Source organism: Arachis ipaensis, chromosome B2 (genome assembly GCF_059453495.1).
Source record: "Arachis ipaensis isolate K30076 ecotype BB chromosome B2, ASM5945349v1, whole genome shotgun sequence".
In the NCBI taxonomy this organism is placed as follows: Eukaryota; Viridiplantae; Streptophyta; class Magnoliopsida; order Fabales; family Fabaceae; genus Arachis; species Arachis ipaensis.
Genome location: NC_142437.1, coordinates 50,157,282 through 50,177,633, shown reverse-complemented (window position 1 = coordinate 50,177,633; position 20,352 = coordinate 50,157,282). Strand labels below are relative to the sequence as shown.

General features: G+C 38.5%; 2 non-coding genes across 2 annotated transcripts; both read right to left on the bottom strand.

Annotated features, from left to right (window-relative positions):
* Positions 1 to 3,002: 3,002 nt before the first annotated feature.
* LOC148573935 (small nucleolar RNA R71) lies at positions 3,003 to 3,110 on the bottom strand. The gene has a single exon (XR_015905561.1). It is a non-coding gene; the product is annotated as a small nucleolar RNA R71 (small nucleolar RNA).
* A 13,052-nt stretch (positions 3,111 to 16,162) lies between these two features.
* On the bottom strand, positions 16,163 to 16,270 carry LOC148573934 (small nucleolar RNA R71). The gene has a single exon (XR_015906705.1). It is a non-coding gene; the product is annotated as a small nucleolar RNA R71 (small nucleolar RNA).
* Between the last annotated feature and the right edge of the window lie 4,082 nt (positions 16,271 to 20,352).

The window sequence follows — 20,352 nt, the reverse complement described above, 5'->3', positions numbered from 1 at the left end:
CTTATTTCTGTAACCCTAGGCTACTAGTTTTCTATAAATAGGACCTTTTGCTATTGTATTTTCATCTTTTACTCATACTTGGATAGACCTTTTCACGTTTGGGGGCTGGCCTCACAGCCATGCCTAGACCTTGTTGTTATGTATTTTCAACAGTGGAGTTTGTACACACCATAGATTAAGGTGTGGAGCTCTGCAATTCTTCAAGAATTAATACAAAGTACTATTGTTTTTCTATTCAACTCAAGTCTATTTCTTCTCCAAGATATTCATTCGTTCTTCAACTTGATGGATGTGATGATCCGTGACACTCATCATCATTCTCACCTATGAACATGTGCCTGACAACCACCTCTGTTCTACTAGCAATGGCTTGAATGCGTATCTCTTGGGTTTCTAATCTAAGATTGGACCTTCGTGGTATAGGCTAGAATTATTGGCGGTCATTCTTGAGATCCAGAAAGTCTAAACCTTGTCAGTGGTATTCCGAGTAGGATCTGGGAAGGGATGACTGTGACGAGCTTCAAACTCGTGATTATGGGGAATGTGACAGACGCAAAAGGATCAATGGATCCTATTCCGACATGATCGAGAACCGACAGATGATTAGCCGTGCGGTGACAGCGCATTTGGAACGTTTTCACTGAGAGGACGGGAAGTAGCCATTGACAACAATGATGCCCAACATAAAGCTTGCCATGGAAAGGAGTATGAATGATTGGAAGAAGGCAATAGGAAAGCAGAGGTTCAGGAGGAACAAAGCATCTTCATACGCTTATCTGAAATTCCAACCACAGAATTACATAAGTATCTCTATCTTTATTTTATATTTTATTTATCTTTTAATTATCAATTCTCCATAACCATTTGAATCCTCCTGACTGAGATTTACAAGGTGACCATAGCTTGCTTCAAGCCGACAGTCTCTGTGGGATCGACCCTTACTCACGTAAGGTTTATTACTTGGACGACCCAGTGCACTTGCTGGTTAGTTGTGCGGAATTGTGACAAAGTGTGATTCACGTTTAAGAGCTCCAAGTCCTTTGGCGCCATTGTTGATGATCACAATTTCGTGCACCAAGTTTTTGGGGCCGTTGCCGGGGATTGTTCGAGTTTGGACAACTGACGGTTCATCTTGTTGCTTAGATTAGGTACTTTTCAGAATTTTTAAGAATGAATTCTAGAGTTTCAAGGTGATGTTCTTAGCATCACAAAAGCTGATTGATTCTCATCAATTTAGCTGCTGAATGTAATGTCCTGCTGAAGCTTGGCCAAACATGTCTAATCTTTTTAGACTGAAGCTTTAGACTAACATTGCATGATTCCTGAAATTCTCATTAAAAGTTTTGAATCCCTTTATTTTCTTCTCCATATAAGTTTCGAAAATCACAAAAAAATTTATAAAATTATAAAAATTAAAAAATATTTTATGTTTCTTGTTTGAGTCTAGTATCAATTTTTTAAGTTTGGTGTCCTGCATGCATTGTTTATTTGATCTTAGTTGCAATTTTTATTGTTTCTCATCATTAAAAATTCAAAAATATTTTCAAAATTGTGTCTTTTCAAGTCAATAATACAAAGAATTGAAGAATCAGAACATTCAATAGAGGAATCAAACAGAAAAAGCTGGGCGTTCAAAACTCCCAGTGAAGAAGGAAAACTGGCGTTTAAACTCCAGCCAGGGTACCTGGCTGGGCGTTTAACACCCAAAAAGGTAGCATTTTGGGCGTTAAACGCCAGAATGGATGCCATTCTGGGCGTTTAACGCCAGAAGGACACAAGAGGGAAGTTTTTGTTTTTAATTCAAATTTTTTTAAAATCTTCATAATTTTTCATAATCAAATCTTTTTCAAATCACATCTTTTCAATCATATCTCTTCAAAATCAATTTCTTTCCATTTTTTTAATTTTCAAAAATCCTTGTTATAATTAATGATTTACTTCAAAATTTTCAAGTTGTTACTTGCCTATTAAGAAAGGATCAAACTTTAAATTTTAGAATCATATCTTTTAATTTCTTGTTAGTCAAGTAATCAACTTTAATTTTAAAAACTTTCTTTTTTAAATTGATTTTCAATCATATCTTCTCAATCAAATCTTCTCAATCACATCTTTTTCAAAATTAACTCTCAATCATATCTTTTTTATTTCTAATTTCAAAATTTTTTTCAAAAATCACTTAATTTCTTTCCCAATCTTAATTTTCGAAAATCATCAATTAAATTTTCAAAATTTCTTTTAATTATTTACTTTAATTTCGAAAATTCTTCCCCTCTTCTCACATCCTTCTATTTAAAGGACTAACACTCTTCCTCAAGGTACAATTCGAACTCCCTCCTTCTTTATATGTTCGAATTCTCTTCCATCTACCTCCTCCTTCTATTCTTCTTTTCCTCTGAAACCTCAAGGAATCTCTATACTATGACATAGAGGATTCCCTACTTTCTTGTTCTCTTCTCTTTCATATGAGCAGGAACAAAGATAAAGGCATAATTGTTCAAGCTGATCCTGAACCTGAAAGGACCTTGAAGAGAAAGCTAAGAGAAGCTAAAGAACATCTCTCTTTAGAGGGCCTAACAGAGCTTTTCAAGGAAGAAGAAACCATGGCAGCCGAAAACAACAATGCCAACAATGCAAGGAAGGTGCTTGGTGACTTTACTGCACCTACTCCCGACTTCTATGGGAGAAGCATCTCAATCCCTACCATTGGAGCAAACAACTTTGAGCTTAAGCCTCAATTAGTTTCTCTAATGCAACAGAATTACAAGTTTCATGGACTTCCATTGGAAGATCCTCATCAGTTCTTAGCTGAATTCTCGCAAATCTGTGATACTATCAAGACCAATGGAGTTGACCCTAAAGTCTACAGACTTATGCTTTTTCCTTTTGCTGTAAGAGACAGAGCTAGGACATGATATGACTCACAACCTAAAGAAAGCCTGAACTCTTTGGAAAAGCTAGTCAATGCCTTCTTGGCAAAGTTTTTTCCACCTCAAAAATTGAGCAAGCTTAGAGTGGAAGTCCAAACCTTCAGACAGAAGGAAGGTGAATCCCTCTATGAAGCTTGGGAAAGATACAAGCAATTGATCAGAAGATGTCCTTCTGACATGCTTTCTGATGGAGCATCATAGGTATTTTCTATGATGGTCTATCTAAACTATCCAAGATGTCATTGGATAGCTCTGCTGGAGGATCTCTTCATCTGAAGAAGACGCCTGCAGAAGCTCAGGAACTCATTGAAATGGTTGCAAATAACCAATTCATGTACACTTCTGAAAGGAATCCTGTAAATAATGGGACAAATCAGAAGAAAGGAGTTCTTGAGATTGATACTCTGAATGCCATATTGGCTTAGAATAAAATATTGACCCAACAAGTCAATATAATTTCTCAGAGTCTGTATGGAATGCAAGCAGCAACAGGCAGTACTAAGGAAGCTTCCTCTGAAGAAGAAGCTTATGATCCTGAGAACCCAGCAATGGAAGAGGTGAATTACATGGGAGAACCCTATGGAAGCACCTATGATCCTTCATGGAGAAATCATCCAAATTTCTCATGGAAGGATCAACATAGACCTCAACAAGGTTTCAACAACAATAATGGTGGAAGAAACAGGTTTAGCAATAGCAAGCCTTTTCCATCATCTTCTCAGGAACAGACAGAGAACTCTAAGCAAAGCCACTCTGACTTAGCAACCATTGTTTCTGATCTAATTAAAACCACTCAAAGTTTCATGACTGAAACAAGGTCCTCCATTAGAAATTTGGAGGCACAAGTGGGTCAGCTGAGTAAGAAAATTACTAAACTCCCTCCTAGTACTCTCCCAAGCAATACAGAAGAGAATCCAAAGAGAGAGTGCAAGGCCATAAACACGTCTCACATGGCCAAACCTAGAGAGGAGGAAGAGGCAGTAATCTCCACTGAGGAAGACCTCAATGGACGTCCACTGACCTCCAAGGAGTTCCCTAATAAGGAACCATGGGAATCTGAGGCTCAGACTGAGACCATAGAGATTCCATTGAATCTACTTCTGCCATTCATGAGCTCTGATGAGTATTCTTCCTCTGAAGAGGATGAAGATGTTACTGAAGAGCAAGTTTCTAAGTACCTTGGAGCAATCATGAAGCTAAATGCCAACTTGTTTGGTAATGAGACTTGGGAGGATGAACCTCCATTGCTCATCAAAGAACTGGATGACTTGACTAGGCAGAAATTACCTCTGAAGAGATAAGACCCTGGAAAATTCTCAATACCTTGTACCATAGGCACCATGACCTTTGAGAAGGCTCTGTGCGACCTAGGGTCAAGCATAAACCTCATGCCTCTCTCTGTAATGGAGAAGCTAGGGATCATTGAGGTACAAGCTGCAAGAATCTCACTGGAGATGGCAGACAATTCAAAGAAACAGGCTTATGGACTTGTAGAGGATGTCTTGGTAAAGGTTGAAGACCATTACATCCCTACTGATTTCATAATTCTAGAGACTAGGAAGTGTATGGATGAATCAATCATCCTTGGCAGACCCTTCCTAGCCACAGCAAAAGCTGTGATTAATGTTGACAGAGGAGAATTGATCATTCAAGTGAATGAAAACTCCCTTGTGTTTAAAGCTCAAGGATATCCCTCTGTCACCATGGAGAGGAAGCATGAAGAGCTTCTCTCAATACAGAGTCAAACAGAGCCCCCACAGTCAAACTCTAAGTTTAGTGTTGGGAGGCCACAACCAAACTTTAAGTTTGGTGTTGAACCCTCACATTCAAACTCTAAGTTTGGTGTTGGGAGGTTCCAACATTGCTCTGAATATCTGTAAAGCTCCATGAGAGCCACTGTCAAGCTATTGACATTAAAGAAGCGCTTATTGGGAGGCAACCCAATTTTTACTTATCTATATTAAATTTCTATTTTCTTTTGTTATTTTATGTTTTCTATAGGTTTATGATCATGTGAAGTCACAAAAAACAATTGAAAAAGCAAAAACAGAAGAAAAAATAGAATGAAAAATAGAACACCCTGGAGGAGAAACTTACAGGCGTTTAAACGCCAGAAATGGGCACCAGACTGGCGTTTAACGCCAGAAATGGGCACCAGACTGGCGTTTAACGCCAGGAATGGGCAGCAGCCTGGCGTTTAACGCCAGGAATGGGCAGCAGCCTGGCGTTTAACGCCAGGATTGGCAGCAAGGGGCATTTTGCACGCCACATGGTGCAGGGATGAGAAATCCTTGATACCTCAGGATCTGTGGACCCCACAGGATTCCCACCCACCCCACCTCTCTCTCACTTCTTCACCCATTCACCAATCACCTCAATACCTCTTCCCCAAAAACCCCTCACCTACCCTCTTCTCCATAAACCCTTCACCAATCCATATCCATCCATCATAAAACCTCCACCTACCTCACCATTCAGATTCAAACCACTTTCCTACCCAAACCCACCCATAATGGCCGAACCATACCCCCCTCTCCACTCCTATATAAACCCATCTTTACTCCTTCATTTTCACCTAACATACACACTACCTATCCCCCTTGGCTGAAACACTAATCCCCCTCCATCTCCTCTATTTCTTCTTCTTCTACTCTCTTCTTTCTTCTTTTTCTCGAGGACGAGCAACCTTCTAAGTTTGGTGTGGTAAAAGCTAAAGCTTTTTTGTTTTTCCATAACCATTTATGGCACCAAAGGCCAGAGAAACCTCTAGAAAGAGGAAAGGGAAGGCAAAAGCTTCCACCTCTGAGTCATGAGAGATGGAGAGATTCCTCTCAAAGGTGCATCAAGACCACTTCTATGAAGTTGTGGCCAAGAAGAAGGTGATCCCCGAGGTCCCTTTTAAGCTCAAAAAGGGCGAATATCCAGAGATCTGACATGAGATCCGAAGAAGAGGTTGGGAAGTTCTCACTAACCCCATTTAACAAGTCGGAATCTTAATGGTTCAAGAATTCTATGCCAATGCATGGATCACCAAGAACCATGATCAAAGTGTGAACCCGGACCCTAAGAATTGGCTTACAATGGTCCGAGGGAAATACTTGGACTTTTGTCTGGAAAATGTAAGGTTGGCATTCAATTTGCCTATGATGCAAGGAGATGCACACCCATACACTAGAAGGGTCAACTTTGATCAAAGGTTGGACCAAGTCCTCATGGACATATGTGAAGAGGGCGCTCAATGGAAGAGAGATTCAAGAGGGAAGCCTGTTCAACTGAGAAGGCATGACCTCAAGCCCGTGGCTAGGGGATGGTTGGAGTTCATCCAACGCTCAGTCATTCCTACTAGCAACCGGTCTGAAGTTACTATAGACCGGGCTATCATGATTCATAGCATCATGATTAGAGAGGAAGTAGAAGTTCATGAGGTTATATCCCAAGAAATCTACAAGGTGGCAGACAAGTCCTCTACTATGGCAAGGTTAGCCTTCCCTCATCTCATTTGTCACCTCTGCAATTCAGCTGGAATTGACATAGAGGAAGACATCCTCATTGATGAGGACAAGCCCATCACTAAGAAAAGGATGGAACAAACAAGAGATCCCACTCATGGACAAGAGCATGAGGAAACTCCTCATGAAATCTCTGAGATACCTCAAGGGATGCATTTTCCTCCACAAAAATATTGGGAGCAAATCAACACCTCCCTAGGAGAACTAAGTTCCAACATGGGACAACTAAGGGTGGAGCACCAAGAGCATTCCATCCTCCTCCATGAAATTAGAGAAGACCAAAGAACCATGAGAGAGGAACAACAAAGGCAAGGAAGAGACATTGAGGAGCTCAAGCACTTCATAAGATCTTCAAGAGGAAGAACAAGCCACCATCACTAAGGTAGACCCATTCTTTAATTTCCTTGTTCTTTATTTTCTGTTTTTCAAAAATTGTGCTTTATGTTATTTATGTTTGTGTCTTTATTACATGATCATTAGTGTCTAAGTGTCTATGCTTTAAAGCTATGAAAATGAATCCATCACCTTTCTTAAATGAAAAATGTTTTTAATTGAAAAAAAAAAGAAGTGCATGAATTTCAAATTTTAAAACAGTTTAGTTATTTTGATGTGGTGGCAATACTATTGTTTTTCTGAATGAATGCTTAAACAGTGCATATTTTTGAATTTAATTGTTTATGAATGTTAAAATTGTTAGCTCTTGAAAGAATGATGGGAAAAGGAGAAATGTTATCTGATGATCTGAAAAATCATAAAATTGATTCTTGAAGCAAGAAAAAGCAGTGAAAAGCTTGCAGAAAAAAAAAGAGGCAAAAAAAAGAAAAAAAAAAGAGAAAGAAGAAGAAAGAAAAAAAGAAAAGCAAGCAGAAAAAGCCAATACCCCTTTCAACCAAAAGGCAAGGGTGATAAAAAGGGATCCAAGGCTTTGAGCATCAGTGGATAGGAGGGCCCACAGGAATAAAATCCTGTCCTAAGCGGCTAAACCAAGCTGTCCCTAACCATGTGCTTGTGGCGTGAAGGTGTCAAGTGAAAACTTGAGACTGAACGGTTAAAGTCGAGGTCCAAAGCAAAAAGAAGAGTGTGCTTAAGAACCCTGGACACCTCTAGTTGGGGACTCTAGCAAAGCTGAGTCACAATCTGAAAAGGTTCACCCAGTTATGTGTCTGTGGCATTTATGTATCCGGTGGTAATAGTGGAAAACAAAGTGCTTAGGGTCACGGCCAAGACTCATAAAGTAGTTGTGTTCAAGAATCAACATACTTAACTAGGAGAATCAATAACACTATCTGGATTCTGAGTTTCTATAGATGCCAATCATTCTGAACTTTAAAGGATAAAGTGAGATGCCAAAACTGTTTAGAAGCAAAAAGCTAAAAGCCCCGCTCATCTAATTAAATACTGATCTTCATAGATGTTTTTGGAATTCATTGTATATTCTCTTCTTTTTATCCTATTTGATTTTCAGTTGCTTGGGGACAAGCAAAAATTTAAGTTTAGTGTTGTGATGAGCGGATAATTTTTACGCTTTTTGGCATTGTTTTTAGTATGTTTTTAATATATTTTAGTTAGTTTTTATTATGTTTTTATTAGTTTTTAAATAAAAATCACAATTCTGGACTTTACTATGAGTTTGTGTGTTTTTCTATGATTTCAGGTATTTTCTGGCTGAAATTGAGGGACCTGAGCAAAAATCTTATTCAGAGGCTGAAAAAGGACTGCAGATACTGTTGGATTCTGACCTCCCTTCACTCAAAGTGGATTTTCGGGAGCTACAGAAACCCAATTGGCTCGCTCTCAATTGCGTTGGAAAGTAGACATCCTGGGCTTTCCAGCAATATATAATAGTCCATACATTGCTCAAGATTTGATGGCCCAAATAGGCGTTCCAAGTCAGCTCAAGAATTCTGGCGTTTAACTCCAAAACTGGCACAAAAGCTGCAGTTAAACGCCCAAACTGGCACAAAAGCTGGCGTTTAACTCCAAGAAAAGTCTCTACACATGAAAGCTTCAATACTCAGCCCAAGCACATACCAAGTGGTCCTGGAAGAAGATTTCTGCATTAATTATTTATTTCTGTAACCCTAGGCTACTAGTTTTCTATAAATAGGACCTTTTGCTATTGTATTTTCATCTTTTACTCATACTTGGATAGACCTTTTCACGTTTGGGGGCTGGCCTCATGGTCATGCCTAGACCTTGTTCTTATGTATTTTCAACGGTGGAGTTTCTACACACCATAGATTAAGGTGTGAAGCTCTGCTGTTCTTCAAGAATTAATACAAAGTACAATTATTTTTCTATTCAACTCAAGTCTATTTCTTCTCCAAGATATTCATTCGTTCTTCAACTTGATAGATGTGATGATCCGTGACACTCATCATCATTCTCACCTATGAACATGTGCCTGACAACCACTTCTGTTCTATTAGCAATGGCTTGAATGCGTATCTCTTGGGTTTCTAATCTAAGATTGGAACCTTCGTGGTATAGGCTAGAATTATTGGCAGTCATTCTTGAAATCCGAAAAGTCTAAACGTTGTCTGTGGTATTCCGAGTAGCATCTGGGAATGGATGACTGTGACGAGCTTCAAACTCGCGATTGTGGGGCGTGTGACAGATGCAAAAGGATCAATGGATCCTATTCCGACATGATCGAGAACCGACAGATGATTAGCCGTGCGGTGACAGCGCATTTGGAACATTTTCACTGAGAGGACGGGAAGTAGCCATTGACAACGGTGATGCCCAACATAAAGCTTGCCATGGAAAGGAGTATGAATGATTGGAAGAAGGCAATAGGAAAGTAGAGGTTCAGGAGGAATAATGCATCTTCATACGCTTATCTGAAATTCCAACCAAAGAATTACATAAGTATCTCTATCTTTATTTTATATTTTATTTATCTTTTAATTATCAATTCTCCATAACCATTTGAATCCGCCTGACTGAGATTTACAAGGTGACCATAGCTTGCTTCAAGCCGACAGTCTCCGTGGGATCGACCCTTACTCACGTAAGGTTTATTACTTGGACGACCCAGTGCACTTGCTGGTTAGTTGTGCGGAATTGTGACAAAGTGTGATTCACGTTTAAGAGCTCCAAGTCCTTTGGCGCCATTGTTGATGATCACAATTTCGTGCATCAATCTTCTTGTACCTCCATCCCTTCGACACCTTTTTCTTACTCTTCTTCCCCTTTTTCTTTGGCTCTCCCTTCTTGGCCAGCTTAATGTCATGACCCTTCTTCTCAATTGTCATCTCTGGGGCTTCTGTTTGCACTTCTTCTTCAGCTTCTCTATTCCCGTGATCCTTTTGCTTTTCTTCAATCTCTTTCTTCTCTCCCAAGGTTGAGTTTATGAGTGATTCCTTGGGCTTCTCCTTCCAGTTCAAGTCCTCACCCTCAATTCTCAGGCAGTTTTCTCTCAGCAGGGAGTTGCACCTCCTTGAAGATATTGAGAGTTATTTGTTCATCGTGTGCCCTTAAGATCATCTCTCCTTTTTCTACATCAATGATGGCTCTTGCTGTGGCTAGAAAGGGTCTTCCCAGTATGATTGAATCACTTCCTTCTTCATCTAAGTCCAGAATCACAAAATCTGCTGGGAAGATGAACTTGCCCACCTTGAATAGAAAGTTCTCTACCACTCCATTGGGTATGATTAGGGATCTATTAGCTAGCTGTAATGACATTCTGGTTGGCTTCACCTCTTCTATAGATAGCTTTCTCATCATCGAAAGTGGCATCAAGTTGATACTTGAGCCCAAGTCACACAAAGCTTTATCAATTGGTATGTTGCCAATGGTACATGGTATGAAGAAACTCCCTGGATCTTTGAGTTTTGGTGGTAGGCCTTTCTGAATCACAGCACTACACTCTTGAGTTAGGATCACAGTTTCTTTTTTTTTCCAGCTTCTCTTCTTGTTGATGAGCTCCTTGAGGAATTTTACATATAGGGGCATTTGTTCTAATACCTTAGCAAGTGGAAGGTTGATCTCTGGCTTCTTGAAAATCTCCAAGAATTTGGAGAATTTTGGGTCCTTGATCTCTTTGTGCAATCCCTGAGGGTATGGTAGATGAGGGACATATGGCTTCACCTCCTTTCTCCGCTCTTGTGGTTGTTCCTCTAAGACTTGCTTGCCCTTCAGTGAAGTTTGTGGCGCATCCCTCTTCTTGGAATCCTCAATGTCATTCTCTTCAACTTCTACTTCTTTCATGTTGTCAGCTTTGTCATTCTCCAATATCTTTTCACTCCTTAGTTGTATTGCCTTGCATTCTTCCTTGGGGTTAGGAATGATGTCACTTGGGAATGTGTTGCTTGGTCTTTCAGCTGGCTGCTTAGACAATTGCCCAATTTGCCTTTCCAGATTTCCCGTTGAAGCTTCATAATTCTTGTTGGCCATTTCTTGATTCTTCATTAATTTCTCCATCATCATTTCCAAGTTGGAGATTCTTTGGGCTTCTTGATGCGGTTATGGTTGAGTGTGGGATGTTGATGGTTGATGGAAGTTATTTTGGTTATTTGGGGGGTTGTGTTGCAGATAGAAAGTGGATGGGGAAGGATTGTTTTGTGGTTTTCTATATGGATTGTGGTTAGTGATTGGATGGTTTTGGTGGTTTGTATTGCAGAAGTTGCTTAGGTTAAAATTCCTTTGCCATGGATTCTAGTTTTCTCCCCATTTTAGGTTGGGATGATTCCTCCATGAGGGGTTGTACGTGTCCCCATGGAAGTCATTTTGGCCAGAACCTGGGTTGTGCATGTATTGAACTTGTTCAGGTTACTGTTCACTGTTGTATACTTCATAGCTCTCTTCATTCTGCCACCACACCATTGGAGGTTGGTTGGTTATGCTCATTGCAGCTAGTTGCAATCTATCCATCCTCTTTAACATCATCTCTATTTGTTGTTGAAGTTGCTGGTGCATGAGCTTGTTTTGAGCTAGGATTGCATCCACTCCTTTAAGTTCATAAAGCCCTCTTTTGGGAGATGCTTGTCTTTCCAAAGAATAGAAGTATTGATTGTTGGCAACCATGTCTATGAGGTCATATGCTTTATGTACAGTCTTCATCATTTGCAATGACTCTCCTGAAGAGTAGTCCAAGGCCTTTCTTGCCTTCATGGATAGAACTTCATAGAAGTTTTGGAGCTTAACCCACTCACTAAACATGTCCTCAGGACATCATCTAATCAATGCTTTATACCTTTCCCAAACCTCATATAGTGACTCTCCCTCTAGTTGTCTGCACTTCAATTTTGAGCTTGATGATTCTTTGAGGGGGGTGGAACTTGGCTAGGAACTTGCTGACCAAGTCATCTCAGTTCGTAATGCTTTCTTTTAGGAAGGTTTCTAACCATTGAGTGGCTTTGTCTCTTAGAGAAAATGCGAATAGGAGCAGCTTGTAAATGGCAGGATGTACTCCATTGGTCTTGACTGTATCACAGATCCTCAAAAAAATAGAGAGATATTGATTTGGGTCTTCAGCAGCACTTTCTCCATATTGGCAGTTGTTTTGAACTAGAGTGATGAGCTGGGGTTTCAGCTCGAAATTATGGGCATGACCATTGGGTGTAAGGATGCTGCTCCCACAATTTCTTAGGTTAGGGATGGTATAGGAGGCTAACACTCTCCTTGGAGGCTGGCCATTGTTGTTGGCAACCTTTTCAAGTAGATTATAGAGGTTGTCCTCCATCTCTTGGTCTCCTTTTTCTGAGTCTTTGATGCACCACTATTTCGTGGTACATTTTAGGCTGAATTGAGTGGATTTTATCCATTATTCTCACATTTATGCATATAAATTACATGTTTTATATTTTCCTTCCTAATTTTGTGCGTTGATTGAAAATATGCTTCTTTGGCCTTAAATTACTAATTTTTAATCCTCTCTTATTACCATTTGATGCCATGATATGTGTGTTCAGTATTTTCAGATTTTTCCAGGGTAGGAATGGTTTAGAGGATGGAAAGGAAACATGCAAAAGTGGAAGGAACACAAGAAATTGGAATTTTGATAAGCTGGCAGCGACGCTGATGAGTGGATAATTTATACGCTTTTTGGCATTATTTTTACATAGTTTTCAGTATAATTTAGTTAGTTTTTAGTATATTTTTATTAGTTTTTAAATAAAATTCACATTTCTGGACTTCACTATGAGTTTATGTGTTTTTCTGTGATTTCAGGTATTTTCTGGCTGAAATTGAGGGACTTCAGCAAAAATCAGATTCAGAGGTTGAAGAAGGACTGCAGATGCTGTTGGATTCTGACCTCCCTGCACTCAAAGTAGATTTTCTGGAGCTACAGAATTCCAAATGGGGCGCTGTTAATTGCGTTGGAAAGTAGACATCCAGGGCTTTCCAGCAATATATAATAGTCCATACTTTGCCCGAGTTTAGATGACGCAAACTGGCGTTCAACGCCAGTTCCATGCTGCATTCTGGAGTTAAATGCCAGAAACAGGTTGCAAAGTGGAGTTAAACGCCAGAAACAGGTTACAAACTGGCGTTCAACTACACGAGAAGCCTCTACACATGTAAAGCTCAATGCTCAGCCCAAGCACACACCAAGTGGGCCCCAGAAGTGGATTTCTGCATCAATTACTCATTTTGTAAACCCTAGTAACTAGTTAGTATAAATAGGACTTTTTACTATTGTATTTAGAATCTTCGGATCATCTTTAGTTTCATCTTTAGAACACGTTTGGGGGCTGGCCATTCGGCCATGCCTGGACCTTCATCACTTATGTATTTTCAACGGTAGGTTTTTACACTCCATAGATTAAGTTGTGGAGCTCTGCTGTTCCTCATGAATTAATACAAAGTACTACTGTTTTTCTATTCAATTCAAGCTTATTCCTATTCTAAGATGTTCATTCACACCCAAGAACATGATGAATGTGATGATTATGTGACGCTCATCATCATTCTCACTTATGAACGCGTGCCTGACAAACACTTCCGTTCTACATGCAAACAAGCTAGAATGAGTATCTCTTAGATATCTAATACAGGGGACCGAGTCTGAGATATTAGAGTCTTCATGGTATAAGTTAGAACCCATAGATGGCCATTCTTGAGATCCAAAAGTCTAAACCTTGTCTGTGGTATTCCGAGTAGGATCTAGGAAGGGATGGGTGTGACGAGCTTCAAACTTGCGAGTGCTGGGCGTAGTGACAGACGCAAAAGGATAGTAAATCCTATTCCAGTATGATCGAGAACCGACAGATGATTAGCCATGCAGTGACAGCGCATTGGACCATTTTCACAGAGAGGATGGGATGTAGCCATTGACAACGGTGATGCCCTACATAAAGCTTGCCATGGAAGGGAGTAGGAATGATTGGATGAAGACAGCAAGAAAGCAGAGGTTCAGAGGAACGAAAGCATCTGTATACGCTTATCTGAAATTCTCACTAATGAATTACATAAGTATCTCTATCCCAGTTTATATTTTATTTATGTTTTTATTATCAATTCACCATAACCATTTGAATCCGCCTGACTGAGATTTACAAGGTGACCATAGCTTGCTTCAGGCCGACAATCTCCGTGGGATCGACCCTTACTCACGTAAGGTTTATTACTTGGACGACCTAGTGCACTTGCTGGTTAGTTGTGCGAAGTTGTGATAAAGAGTTGAGATTACAATTGTGCGTACCAAGTTGTTGGCGCCATTGATGATCACAATTTCGTGCACCAAGTTTTTGGCGCCGTTGCCGGGGATTGTTCGAGTTTGGACAACTGACGGTTCATCTTGTTGCTCAGATTAGGTAACTTTATTTTAATTTTAACCTTTTTGCTTTTATTATTCTTATTTTCGAAAAAAAATTTATAAAATCATAAAATCAAAAATATTTTTGTGTTTCTTGTTTGAGTCTAGAGTCAAGTTTTAAGTTTGGTGTCAATTGCATCTTTTTAATTTTCTAAAAATTATTTTCAAAAATTTCATGCATTGCATTCTTCATGATCTTCAAGTTGTTCTTGGCCAGTCTTCTTGTTTGATCTTCCTATTTTCTTGTTTTGTGTCTTTTCTAGTTTTTCATATGCATTTTCAATTTGTTAGTGTCTAAAGTTTGAAAATTTCTAAGTTTGGTGTCTTGCATGTTTTTCTTTTCTTAAAAATTTTCAAAAATAAGTCTTGATGTTCATCTTGATCTTCAAAGTGTTCTTGGTGTTCATCTTGACATTCATAGTGTTCTTGCATGCATCATTTGTTTTGATCCAAAATTTTCATGCATTGAGTCTTTTTGATGTTTTTCTCTCTCATCATTAAAATTCAAAAATCAAAAAAATATCTTTCCCTTTTTCTTCTCATCAAATTCGAAAATTTGAGTTGACTTTTTCAAAAAATTTTCAAAATTAGTTGTTTCTTATGAGTCAAATCAAATTTTCATTTTAAAAAACTCTATCTTTTTCAAATCTTTTTCATTTTTCTTTCATAATTTTCAAAAATTTCAAAATCGATTTTCAGAAATCTTTTTCTTATTTTTATCTCATATTTTCGAATTTAATACTAACAATTAATGTGATTGATTCAAAAATATTAAGTTGTTACTTGCCTATTAAGAAAGGTTCAATCTTTAAATTTTAAAATCATATCTTTTAGTTTCTTGTTAGTCAAGTAATCAACTTTGATTTTCAAAATCAAATCTTTTTAAATTTCTTTTTCAAATCTTTTTCAAAATAAATTTCAATCACATCTTTTTCAAAATCAATTTCAAAATCTTTTCTAACTTCTTATCTTTTCAAATTTGATTTTCAAATCTTTTTCAATTAACCACTTAACTTTTTGTTTGATTATTATCTTTTTCAAAACTACCTAACTAACTCTCTCTCTCTAATTTTCGAAAATCACATCCCTCTTTTTCAAAATTCAATTGTAATTAACTAATTGTTTTAAATTTCAATTTAAATTAATTTCATTTTTCTTTCTAATTTTCGAATTCTAACTTTGATTTTAAATTAAAAACAAAAATACTTTCATTTTAATTTATTTAATTTTCGAAATTCCCTCCCCCTCATCTCTTTCTAATTATTTTATTTATTTACTAACACTTCTCTTCAGCTCAAAATTCGAACCCTCTCTTCCTCTTGGTGTTCGAATTTCTCTTCTTCTATTCTTTTCTTCTTCTACTCACATAAAGGAATCTCTATACTGTGACATAGAGGATTCTATATTTTCTTTTCTGTTTTCTTCTTTTTCATATGAGCAGGAACAAGGATAAGAACATTCTTGTTGAAGCCGATCCTAAACCTGAAAGGACTCTGAAGAGGAAGCTAAGGGAAGCTAAAGCTCAACGCTCTGGAGAAAATCTGACAGAAATTTTCGAAAAAGAAGGAGACATGGCCGAAAATAATAATAATGCAAGGAAGATGCTTGGTGACTTTACTACACCAAATTCCAATTTACATGGAAGAAGCATCTCAATTCCTGCCATTGGAGCAAACAACTTTGAGCTTAAACCTCAATTAGTTTCTCTGATGCAACAGAATTGCAAGTTTTATGGACTTCCATCTGAAGATCCTTTTCAGTTCTTAACTGAATTCTTGCAGATCTGTAATACTGTTAAGACCAATGGGGTTGATTCCGAGGTCTACAGGCTTATGATTTTCCCGTTTGCTGTAAGAGACAGAGCTAGAATATGGTTGGACTCTCAACCTAAAAATAGCCTGAACTCTTGGGATAAGCTGGTCACGGCTTTCTTAGCCAAGTTCTTTCCTCTTCAAAAGCTTAGTAAGCTTAGAGTGGATGTTCAAACCTTCAAACAAAAGGAAGGTGAGTCCCTCTATGAAGCTTGGGAGAGATACAAGGAACTGACCAAAAAGTGTCCTTCTGACATGCTTTCAGAATGGACCATCCTGGATATATTCTATGATGGTCTGTCTGAGCTATCAAAGATGTCATTGGACCACTTGCAGGTGGATCCATTCACCTAAAGAAAATGCCTGCAGAAGCTCAACAACTCATTGACATGGTTGCAAATAACCAGTTTATGTACACTTCTGAAAGGAATCCTGTGAATAATGGGACGCCTATGAGGAAGGGAGTTCTTGAATTTGATACTCTGAATGCCATATTGGCTCAGAATAAAATATTGACTCAGCAAGTCAATATGATCTCTCAGAGTCTGAATAGATTAAAGGAATCATCCAACAGTACTAAAGAGGCATCTTCTGAAGAAGAAGCTTATGATCCTGAGAACCCTGCAATAGCAGAGGTGAATTACATGGGTGAACTCTATGGAAACACCTATAATCCCTCATGGAGAAATCATCCAAATTTCTCATGGAAGGACCAACAAAAACCTCAACAAGGATTTAATAATGGTGGAAGAAACAGGTTTAGCAATAGCAAGCCTTTTCCATCATCCACTCAGCAATAGACAGAGAATTCTGAGCAGAATCCATCTAGCTTAGCAAATATAGTCTCTGATCTATCTAAGGCCACTTTAAGTTTCATGAATGAAACAAGGTCCTCCATTAGAAATTTGGAGGCACAAGTGGGCCAGCTGAGTAAAAGAGACACTGAAACTACTCCTAGTACTCTCCCAAGCAATACAGAAGAGAATCCAAAAAGAGAGTGCAAGGCCATTAATTTAACCATCATGGCCGAACCTAAAAGGGAGGGAGAGGACGTGAATCCCAGTGAGGAAAACCTCCTGGGACGTCCAGTGATCAACAAGGAGTTTCCCTTTGAGGAACCAAAGGAATCTGAGGCTCATCTGGAGACCATAGAGATTCCATTGAACCTCCTTATGCCATTCATGAGCTCTGATGAGTATTCTTCTTCTGAAGAGAATGAAGATGTCACTGAAGAGCAAGTTGCCAAGTACCTTGGTGCAATCATGAAGCTGAATGCCAAGTTATTTGGTAATGAGACTTGGGAAGATGAACCTCCCTTGCTCATCAATGAACTGAGTGATCTGGATCAACTGACATTGCCTCAGAAGAAACAGGATCCTGGAAAGTTCTTAATACCTTGTACCATAGGCACCATGACCTTTGAGAAGGCTCTATGTGACCTTGGGTCAGGGATAAACCTCATGCCTCTCTCTGTAATGGAGAAACTAGGAATCTTTGAGGTGCAAGCTGCCAGAATCTCATTAGAGATGGCAGACAACTCAAGAAAACAGGCTTATGGACAAGTAGAGGACGCGCTAGTAAAGGTTAAAGGCCTTTACATCCCTACTGATTTCATAATCCTAGACACTGGGAAGGATGAGGATAAATCCATCATCCTTGGAAGACCCTTCCTAGCCACAGCAAGAGCTGTGATTGTCACAAGTACAAACCCCAATAAGAATTAACCGAAGTATTTAGACTCTGGGTCGTCTCATGAGGATAGCAATGAAGTGGTCAATTATTAGCTATGAAGGGGTAAAAGGGGGTTTGGTTGGTAAGAGGGCAAGAAAATAAATGAGCAAGATGCATAAATCAAACAAGCAATTGAAGAAAACAAATAATAAAGGATCCTTGGCTAAGACTTAGGTGATCGAGATCACAATCCTTGTCAACAATTCAAACATTGATAATCATGTGGAACCGATCTCATTAGGTCTACTGCCTAAAACCTTAAGTACGTGATGTCTACTCCTAGGCTTGGTGTACGTCAAATGGCTTGATCAACATCAATCCATAAGTCCCAACCTAGCTACTAATTGACTTAGTATTAGGTTAGAGTCAATGGTTATCAATTTGATCCCCAAGGGTTCTAGAATTACCAATTCCATGAAAACCAAAAACTCAAGATCACTCAATCCCCTTAGCCTAGGCCAAGGGTCAAGAGAACTACTCAAAAACTAAAGGGAACATTTTATCAAACACCTAGTGTGCCCTAAGAGAAATCATCACAAAATGCTAAAATTAAGGAGACCCATAACTATCATAAGCAAGAACTCAACAGTAGCAAGCAAGATCAACATGAAAGAAACATCAACATCAAATTACATTAATTGTAAACCAAATTCAACATGAGTTCATCGTCACAAAAGAAAACAAGATGAGAAATTCACATTATAACTAAAGAGATCAAGTTATGAACATAAGAAACTATAAAAGAAACAATATGAAAGTAAGGAATTAAAAATGGATCTATAACAATTTAACCTAATCCTAACCTAATTCTAGAGAGAAAAGGGAGCTTCTCTCTCTAGAAAACTAACTAAAGGCTCATGTTGACTAACTAATTGCTCCCCCCTATTCTTGGACTTCAATTCTGCAAGAAATATACTCAGAAATAAGTTGGATTTGGGCCAGGGCAGCTCAAAAATTGCCCCAGCGTTTTGCCTTTAAGTGGGCCACGTAAGAGTATCGGCGCGTGCGCACCATGTGCGCGTGCGCGTCGATTGACTGTTTCTTCATCCGCGCGTACGCGGCATGGACGCGTGCATGCCTTGTACGCATGCGCGCCCATTGATGCATTCCCAAATCTTTGTTTCTTCATGCATTCTCCACTTTGTATGCTTTTCTCCTTATTTCTTCCATCCGATACTTGCCTTCTGAACCTGAAATCACTTAACAAACACATCAAGGCATCGAATGGAATTAAAGTGAATCAAAATCACCAATTTAAGGGCCTAAAAAGCATGTTTTTACACTTAAGCACAATTCAAGGGAGAATTACAAAGCTATGCTATTTTATTGAATAAATGTGGGAAAAGGTGGTAAAATCCCCTAAAATAAGCACAAGATAAACCACAAGATCGGGGTTTATCAAATCTCCCCACACTTAAACTAAGCATGTCCTCATGCTAAAATCAAGAAAGAAGCAAAGGGGTATCAACATTTATTCAATGCAAACTAACTAAATGCAATCTATCTATATGTAACCTATTTACATGAATGCAATGGCTCAGTCAAAATAATTAATCTCCAAGAATACACATGCAAGCACAAGGGCTAAGGCATTAGCAATCAAAGCAAACCACAATTAGATTGAATCATTGAAAGATCTTACAAACTTGCAAGAGAAGATGATCATGGGTGGAAACATGTAATTGAGCGATCGAACCCTCACCGGATGTGTATCCGCTCTAGGCACTCAAGTGTATGGGGTTGATTCACTCAATTTCCCCCCCAATCATGCTTTCCAAGATTTGTTTTTCATCTAACAATCAACAATTACTTTATGCATACATACAAATATCATGAGGACTTTCCCATAGGTTGTAATGGGGTTAGGGTCAAGGTAAGATGCATATGGTCAAGTGAGCTTGAAATTTGAATCTTTGATTAACTTAAACTTCCCACCTAACCTATGACAATTTATACAATTCTAAACAATCCTAAATACCCATTCTTCACTTTTACATACACTCATGCATTCTCTTTTGATCACCACACACATGCATTGATCATTATTAAGCCTTGAACTTTGGGGTATTTTTGTCCCCTTTTTATTGCAATTCCTTTTCTAGTTTTTTTTTTTTTTTGAAAGCTAAAATATATACAAGGATATCAATGCATATGGTTTACACATGATTACTACATGAGTATGCACCCAATTCTCAAGATTTTCACACAACTACAAAGAATGCTTTTATCTCTACCAAATGTACCCAATTTTCCCAAATTCTAATGATGAACACTCTCACTAGCCTAAGCTAATCAAAGATCCAAACAAGGGACATTTATTGTTTTTCACTTAGGCTTGTAATGTGCTACGATTAAGAACAAATGGGTTAAGCATAGGCTCAAAATTGGCTAGCAATGGAAGATAAAAGGTAGGCTATTTGGGGGAGTGAGCTATTTAAACAATGGCCTCAATCATATAAATGCATGTATACTCAAAATAATGGACATAAAGAATCAAACAAATCAAGGATTACAATCATAGGAAGAGAATAATGCATACAAGAAGGAAAGTAAGTGGTTATATGATGCAACCACACAATTAGGCTCAAAACTCTCATGCTTGTGTTTTCAGC